Consider the following 9,754-nt stretch of genomic DNA (forward strand, 5'->3'; position numbering starts at 1 on the left):
AATGGCTATTTTCTCTTCTTACTAAAGTATATTTGAACAGTTTTCCCTAATGATCTCCTGAAAGATATTTTCCAGGCTATTTTTTTAAAAAATCTAGGCTTTCTGGTAGTTTAATAATTCTTAAAATTATCTCTGATGGATCTATTTTTTTGTTTGTTTTTTCCTAGAAGGTACTTTTAATTTTTCTTCCATTTTTTCAGCTTTTTTAGCTTTTTTGATGGTATTTTGTAATCTCATAGATTCATTGGTATTCCATTTGTCTGATTTTTAGGGTTTTATTTTCCTCATTTAACTTTTGCGTTTGCTTTTCCAGTTGGTTAATTTTGTTTTTGATTTTTTTTGCTGAGTTGTATTTCCTTTTTCAGGTGATTGATTTGAGTTTTAGATGAATTACATTCTTTGTGTAGCTGTTCAATTTGAGGTTAAGATGAGTTGCATTTCATTTCCAGTTGGTCGAATTGAATTTCAGATGAGTTGCATTTCTTTTCCAATTGGTTGATTTGAGTTTGGATGAGTTGTATTCTTTTTCCAGGTGGTCAATTTTATTTTACTTTTAATGGATTGACTTCTTTGGGCAATTTTCCCCTAATTTTCCTCCATGGTTCTCATTTCTTTTTTCCATTTTTTCCTATTCCTCTCTTCTTTTTTAAGCTCTTCTATGGACAGTGGATTTGAGTACAATTCATAGACTCCTTTGTGATATCCCCTGAGGGTAATTTTTCCCTGCTTTCTTCTTCTGAGATGGCATTGCTATCATCTCTAACTGCATAATATCTCTTTATGGTTAGCATTCTTTTAGCATTTTTGGTCATTTTGATTGTTTGAACTGCTAGGGTATAGGAAGTATAGACCCAAGCTTTTTTTTTGTTTGTTTGTTTTTGCTGAGGCTGGGGTCTGATTCCTGGCTTATTGCTAACCAAGATGTTGCCTATATAGCCCAGGCATTGCCTTTGCGGAGGTATGTTTCCTCCTTTATATCCAGGTTCTGCCTATACAGTGGTTTGTTCCCAAAGCAGATTTGTCTTTTCTCCAAGGTTCCCAGGGTTCAGACTTTTGGGGTTGAGACCCTCCCTGCTGGCCTGCTATCTAACTGCTGAGACCTATGCTATTGTAATGTTTTGGGGACCTGGGATGCACTGTGGCTTATAGTCTCCCACAGGCTTTCCCACTTTCCATGTAGCTGGCCTTTACTTTCCCTTTTCTCCCAAAGAGACAGACCTTTTCTGAAGATCTTTCATGATATCTATGATTGAAAACTTGTTTTGATATTGACTTTTTTGGTGGGATCTGTAACTTTAATGTCTGTGTAGAGACTTCATTTAGTATTGTGTAGGAAAAAGCTCTGGAAGAATACTATTATTGCCACCATCTTGGATTCACTCTGGAAATATGTGCCATTAACACAATCTAAGAAGAAAAGCATGGTGGGAATGTACAAGCTGCATCAAATTACAAATTAGGAATTACATAACAGAAGTGGTATAAAAGAACATATGCCTGGGAAAAATGGACCAATTACATAGTGAGCATGAGATATGACTAATAGTACATTGGTATATGCACAAGATCAGGAGAATTTGGGAATGGATCTCAATATGCTGGATAGATCTTTAAGTGAAGGCATGAAAGAATCACACAACATGGATAAGAATAAATAGGTTTAAATCTAAAGTCTTGAAGGGAATACCTATGCCAATTTGAGCATAGTTCCACTGGAATATTCTAATAAGAAAGCATTTGGGGAGTACCTATTATTATGTCTTGCATAAGTAGGTGATTAATTGATGGGTTTTTGGTTGTTGAATGAGAATCCAAGTCATAGTGCTTGTTCAAAATCTAATAGTATCTATTCTTGTCTCTGCTGCTTCAGCTATCTACAACTCTTCTTCACTTAGAATAAAACCTCAAGAAGAGAACTCTACCAATTCTACAGAATTATAGAGTAAGATAATGATTGATATCTGAAAGACATCTTAGAAGTTGTCTAACAGAGTCCCTATTTTTATAGATAAGAATCTGTGTCCCAGAGAAGTGAAATTACATGTTTAAGACTATATAGGTGGATGGGGCAGTTAGGTGGCACAGTGGATAGAGCACCAGCCCTGGAGTCAGGAGTACCTGAGTTCAAATCCAGCCTCAGACACTTAATAATTACTGAGCTGTGAGGCCTTGGGCAAGCCACTTAACCCCATTGCCTTGCAAAAAAAAAAACCCTAAAAAAACACAAAGAGTATATAGGTGGTAACAAAAATGACATTTGAACCAAACTAACCTATTCCAAGTCCAAGTTCCTTTCCATTGTATTATCCCTTAGACAAACTCAAAAATTTTAACCTCTTAAAAATAATTGGAAGGTACTTCAATGACCTTCCAATATAAATATCTTTGGAAAAGAATCTCCTCTATAACACATCCAAGAAGCGGTCTTTCAACATTTGCTTGAGGACTTCCTTAAAATGTATCTCACTACTTACACTACTTGCACTAAACACTACTTGCTTTTCTCACCTTGGCCTAGCTCTAATTTTGAAGAAGCTTCCCATTATCAATACTATTTGGCATGTACTACCAAGGAGGTTTTTGACTAAAGGAAAACTTCATATAATTCAAAATAGTTTCGCAACATTTTTATGAGAGCAGAAAACTGGAAACCAAGCAAATGTCCAACAATTTGGAAATAATTAACTTGAGTCATAGGAGTATAAAAGAATCTTACTGTACAGTAAGAAATCAAGAATAGTTAGTTCAGGGAAATATGGCAAAACTTAAGTGAACTACTTCAGAGTGAAATAAACAGAGCCAGAAAAACAATATACAAAATAATTACAATATAAATGTAGAAGAAGCAAAAATTTCAAAGTCATCTAAAATGAATGTTGTAAAATTAAAAAGTACAAGCTAGCTTCATAGGAGAACTATGAAAACCACATTCCTTTACAAAACTGTGGAGGGCAAGTATGGCTCATGGATATGGAACATTGCATATAATGTCATGTTTAATGTATTAATTGTTTTTTTCTCCCTCTCTCCTCTGCTTGGAAAAGTTGGGGAAAAGGGGGAACAACTAGAAATTCCAGCCAAATATGACCTCTCCATAGCTACCACTCTGGGTTAAGAACATATCACCTTTGACTTGGTTTTAAATGGTCTCCCTGTTTCAGGATTCTCCTCTCTCTAAACTATCCTATACACAGTTGACAAAATATTAGACTCCTAAAAATGCTACAGTTCTCAAAAATGCTATTATATCACCATTTACTATAGGATTAAATGTTTTTTTCTTCTTTTTTGGTATTTCAAGATCATAATAAGTGAGTCTAGCCTATATTTTTTTGGATTACTATACATGACTGCTTTATTACCTCTAAGTTCTTGCCAAACTGGTTTACTTGGATAAGTTGCTCATGTTTAATATTCTATCTCTCATTTTTGCATATCAACAGAGTCTGCACTTATCTATCAATCTTTCCCTCCACTCTAACTTAGAATGTATTATTTGTAGATTGCTTCTTAGAATCTCTATCTTCTTCCAAGGGAGGAGGGAGTGAAGATGCATTGATTAAATACCTACTATATAACAGACACTGTGCTCCAAACTTTACATAATATTATTTTATTTGATCTTCATAACAACCTTGTAAGGTATGTATTATTCAATTTCCCTTTATACTTGAGGAACCTGAGGTAGACAGAGATTAAATCACCCAGGTTCATACGTGTAGTAAGTGTTGAGGTGAATCAGAACTGAATCCATCTTCACTCCAAGTTTCTATCCACTGCTCATACCACATCAATCAATGAATAAACATTTATTAAGCACACACACATGTGTCTTCCATGGTCCTAAATACCGGTGATACAAAAAGGAAGTAAAAGTCAGTTCCATCAAGGAGCTTATAATCTAATGTAGGAGAAAGCATTCAAACAAAGTTATAGAAAATAAGTTATAGATAGAGATATATATATATATATATATATATATATATAGAGAGAGAGAGAGAGAGAGAGAGAGAGAGAAAGAGAGAGAGAGAGAAAGAGAGAGAGAGAGAATAAATAAGGAATAATTTACAGAGGGGAAAGGACTGGAATTAAAAGGATGTGGGAAAAAAGCTTAAAAATTGAATTTTATGTGTTGAGTCTGTGTGGGAGGGAGGGTAGTGTTAGAGAATTTTTCCCCTAAAGTCAGATAAAATTTTCAACTAACCATAAGATCATTGCCCACACCAGTGCCTACATTCCTCCAGCTATATTGTGTAACTTATTCTATTGAAGGAAAGGAAGAAAGAAATACTTTCCTAAAAAGCAATAATTGAAGGACTTCCAAAAAGAGAGATTGAAATGTTGATTTGTCAGGCTCTCAAAAATTTTATCACATAAAGGTGTCCCCCATATTATTATTGGCAGTGAATGAATGATAATTGCAATTATAGGATGAAGTTTATAGTGATCAATATTTTGGAATTCTTCCTCAATGACCTTGACACTAGAGAATAAAAACACCTGCTCTGATTTATAAAATGGCAGCTTCTCAATACACTCAAATTGCACATCCTTATGGCCACAGTTAAGTTTGGTACAAAGTTTCATTTAGTTGTACCAGATATTTGTGAATCCAAACATTTTTAAATCTTATAGGGAAATGGGAGAATATTTTATCCATCACTCTCAATTTAAATAGAGTAAACTGAGACACAAAGAAGTATTTTTGATTGACTAATTGTGCTTAGAAACAATTATTTTTGTATTTTACACTACTAGTCATCTGACAAAATCTCCTGTGAACCTTATAACCAAGACGGATAAACATGGGTTGAATTCATGGTTAGATGTATTCTAAATAATGGGAGTCATCTTACCTAAAGGATGTTGATTAATGAACTAATATTAATGTATAAGGGCAACTATAATATATTGCCACAGTGAACTCTTTTTGGCCCTAGCATGTTCAAGACTTATTGATGACTCAGATGATTATATGGAGAGAATACCTAACAAGTCTGTGAATAACAGAAAATGAGAGAGAAAGTAAATATGTTGAAATTATAGAATCAGACTCCAAAAATATTTCAACAAGCTGGGACAATAAGTTAAATCTGACAAGATGAAATTCAACAGAAATAAATGTGCATTCCTGTATTTGGGTTCAAAAAGTTAACTGAATGATAATAGATTGGGAGAGACCTGGATTAACGAGTTTACATGAAAAAAAACAGAGGATTTAGCTGACTAAAAGTTTAACATGAGTCACAGTATATTAGATTGGAAAGGACTTCAGAGATCATCTTGTCCAACTCCATGTGACAGATGAAGAAGCTAATTTTGTCCCCTGGCTCCAGGTTCACTTTTCTTATCCATGAGATAGAAAAGCAGAAGTGAATAAAGGCCATATGTGGTGTGACAGAGTGTTATGAAACAAAATTCCTTCTCTTTTGTCCAATCCTTTGTTGACATTTTAGTGATAAAGCCTTGGACTTCAATGAGTGCTTCTATTCAGGTTAAATGGCTACTCTGTAATTTCAAGATATAACTACTTTTCTTTTCTTTCTTTCAATATAATTGATAAAAGAATTCTGTCTATCTAAGAAATAGAGATGGTTTAATTCAATGAAAATCACTGCCAGATATTCAAACCAATCTATTGAACAAAAGATATCAAGGATCCCTTTGTTTTTTGATCCCAGTCACCTGTGGTTCAAAATATCTGGCTCAGGTCCTGGGAAATGGGACAGCACAAATTTCAAATACAGTCAGTTTTGCCAGACTGCAGGCACCGTGAAAGTAAAAGTTACTATTGTTTTGACCAAACAGTGAAATAAAGAAAAGGGGAAAGCTAATTTAATGCCAAAATGTCTCAGACAAAAGGCAGGACAACAGAAAAGACACACTTAAGTTGGACATGATCTTTGGAATCATGGTTTCATCTGAAGGCTTTTCTAGTCGAAGAACCAATCAATGAATAAAGCATTTATCAAATATCATCGATGTATCAGGCACTGTGTTAGGTCATGGAGAATTAAAACAAAACAAAAAAAACAACCCAAAACAGTGCCCCACCTCAGAGATATTATTTAATATCAGGGAAAACAAAATGTATATATATAAGGAAATGTAAACTATATATGAATGTGTTTGGGGGAGTGGAGATACCAGGAAATACTTCTTCAAAAATTTCCTAAACTACATATAATGCAATAGACCAATTGCCCCTACTCATTAAACTGCAGTAGCTTCCTATTGTTATCAGAATGATTTGTATCTGGCATTCAAAGCTCTTCATAACCTAATCCCTTTCTACCAATCCTTTTTTCATTTGCATGTTTGATATATGAACATTATCAATTTTAGATTCAAATTCCCAAATTAGATAATTTTTGAGGCAAAGTTTCCCCATATTAGTCAACAACTATTTTAGTTACAGGAGTGTTTAATAAGCTAACTTACTGGTTTAAATATTTTTGTATGTTTTTGTTCATGACATTTTGATCTATCAAAATGAACTATTACCACTTGCCACAAAAATTCTTGAGTTTGAGAACCTTGACAATCCTTTAAAAACAGAGTGATTTTAAATGAAATATTTTCACTGAAGCAAAATATACTCCATATATATATGTATATATATATATATGAATAATTTATCTGCTATTAAGAATTTAGCAACCTGTCACAAGAGGAAAGGAGTTTGATTTAGTGTGACTTTTTCTTAGCAAAAACATGCTAGCTCTTAAACATCATTGTGTTCAATAGTCATCCACTTTATAAGCTATTCCAAAATTTTGAAAAGGATTACCAGTTAGTTCAATTCAATTCTACAAATAAATAAATTTCCTGTAATAAGTAAGATTTTTATTGGGAACTTGAAGCCAGGAGAGGCAAGTAGTTAAAGCAGAGGAAAAAGAGTATCCCAGGCATGGGAAACAGTCATAGAAAAGTCCCAGAGCTGAGAGATTGTCTACTTTATGGATCTAGTGTCGCTAGATTTAAGAGTATATGTCAGGGAATAAGGTAGAATGGGATGAGGTTATGAAGAGATTGGAATGCCAGATGCAAATCATTTTGATGGCAATAGGAAGGCACTGGAGTATATTGAGTAGGGGTAATTGGTCTATTACATGATTAAATCTGTACTTTATAAAAATTTTAAGAAGTATTTCTTGGTTTCCCCAAATTCATGGCAGTCCTTGACTTTATTTTGCCATCTTGGCTCCACCCTCAGAAATTTTTTTAACACTTGTGACCAGTTTTTGAGCTGTGCTATGGAATTCATCAGTCTCTTTGTTAATTCAAAATGTCTTAACATTTCTTTTCTCAGATAGGTAACTATTTCTTTTCCCCAAGTGCCACAAAGATGTAAGATGATTGCAGTTATTATAGAGTGCTATCTGAATATTTTTAAATAAACTAGGCTTAATGTTAGAAAAAAATAGCTGCATGTGTTTGATAACAGAATTATTTGTACTAAAGAAGAAAAGTCATGTAATTGAATATAAATTATGAATTAGACTCCTCAGAGTTTTTTCAAAGTTATAGGACTCTAAAATCAAAGATGTAGAACTAGAATGGATCTTAGAGTTCACCTAGTTCGATCTTCATCATTTTGGAAATAAAAAAAGTGAAGTTCAGAAAGGATGTGTCTTGTCCACCTATACACAGATGATAGGAGGGAGAACCAGGATTCAATTCTAAGTTCTCTTAGTCCAAATTAAATGTGCTTTCCACCAAATAGTCTCCAAATTTCAATTTTTCAATTTGCCAACTGGCTATTATATTTTCCTAGCAGGATATTGGCTATAACTTCACTGCTGGGGTATTTTTATCAAAGAAGCATATTTAGATTGGCTATCTTTGCATACCCTCCATTGATGCCAGAACAGAAGTGCATTTAGGAACTGACTGTTTATCTTCCTGTATAATTATTTTCCTTTTCTTCCCTGGGAGAGGAATACCCTTAGGCAAAAAAGTAATAAGCCTGGTCACACCAAAGCAAACAGACTCCAGTCATCTAGGAACAGATCTCAGGGCACCCGGATCCCAGACAGCAAGGACAGTTTCAAGCTTTCTCAGTTGAGGGATTGCCAAGGACAACATGGAAGGTCAGCAGGAAAACTCTGCCATGTCAGAGTGAATGAGGAGCCCAGTCCAGCACAGGCCTTAGTGCAGATTGGGCCCTAGGTGATAGGAACAGGCCTGGGGAGCTACTCAGCAGCTGCTTCCAGAGAATTCAGCCCCCAACTGAAGGAGATTGCAGAGCTCTCTTCATTGTCTCTAGCTTTGCCCACATTCAGATATAGTGTATCCTCCACCTTGGAAGCAGAGTTCCACTTTAATAAAGAGTTTACATCAAGTCATAGGCTGGGGAAATGAACAAACAACAGAGGAAAAAAAATTGAACCATAAACAATTACTCTAGTCTTGTAGAGGATCAAAATACACACTCAATAGACAGCAATGTCAAAATTCCTACATTCAAAGTATCTAAGAAAAATATAAATTGGTCTCAAACTACAGAAGAGCTAAAAAAAGATTTTTGAAAATGAATTAAGGGAGGTAGAGGGAAAATTGGGAAGAGAAATGAGAGTGATATGAGAAAATCATGAAAACTAAGTAGTTGGTGATGAAATTACAAAAAAATACTGAAGAAAATAACATCTTAAAAATCCATTTGGTTCAAATGGAAAAAATATAGTCCAAAAAATCAATAAGGAGAAGAATGCCTTTAAAAAAAGCAGAAATGACCAGATGGAAAAGGAGATACAAAAGCTCTCTGAAAAAAAATAATTCGTTAAATTGTAAAATGGAACTAAGAAAAGCTGATGACTTTGTGAGAAATCAAGAAATAATAAAACAAAACCAAAAGAAGGAAAATATAGAAGAAAATGTGAAATAGTTCAATGGAAAAACAACTGACCTGGAAAACAGATCTAGAAGAGAGAATTTAAAAATTATTGGGCGGGGCAGAGCTAAGATGGTGGCAGGAGTGCAGCCTTTCTTAGGAGCTCTATCTAAAATATTTCAAAAACATTAAAATTATGGCTCTAACTAAACTTTAGAGACAGAACTTACAGAAAGATCCAGTGCAGCAATTATCCAGCCCAGGGTACATGATCAAATCTGTACTTTATGAAAATTTTAAGAAGTATTTCTTGGTTCCCCCAAATATTGGTAACCCCCCCAACACACATACACAAACATACACACCACATTCAAGAAACTGTAGGGGAATGAAGGAGCTCCAGCTTTCTGGGAACAGCTTGCAGGGCACCTGGATCCCTGGGAGCCTCTGCTCTTGGCAGCAGAAGCAGTTTCTTGATCTACCAACCCAGGAAGTACCAAGCCCAGCTTGGAAGATCAGTGGGGAAACCTCTGCCAGAGCAAGCACAAAGCCCAGGACAGCATGGCCCTCTATAGGATGGCTGTGGCCCTCAGTGCAGCCCAGATCCCAGGAATGGAGGCAGGCCCACAGAGCTACCCAGCAGGAGTCACCTAGCAGGTACTTCTAAAGTGCTCAGCACATGGAAAGTAAGGGAGTGTGGAGAGACTGTTGATGTCTCTCCTCTGTTCCTGGGGACAGGACTCTTGTGCTATGTCCATATTCAGACCCTGGTTGCAATCTGGGACTACTTATTGGCATAAAGCAGGGACCTTCCTCACAGCCCCAGGGCAGAGGGTTGCACTTGTGGTCATCCAAAGACCAGAGCACAGATAGGAGACAGAGCCTCTTATAAGACCTTGAAGGAACTGAGGTCCTTGCAGG

This window comes from Macrotis lagotis, chromosome 1, assembly GCF_037893015.1.
Source record: "Macrotis lagotis isolate mMagLag1 chromosome 1, bilby.v1.9.chrom.fasta, whole genome shotgun sequence".
In the NCBI taxonomy this organism is placed as follows: Eukaryota; Metazoa; Chordata; class Mammalia; order Peramelemorphia; family Peramelidae; genus Macrotis; species Macrotis lagotis.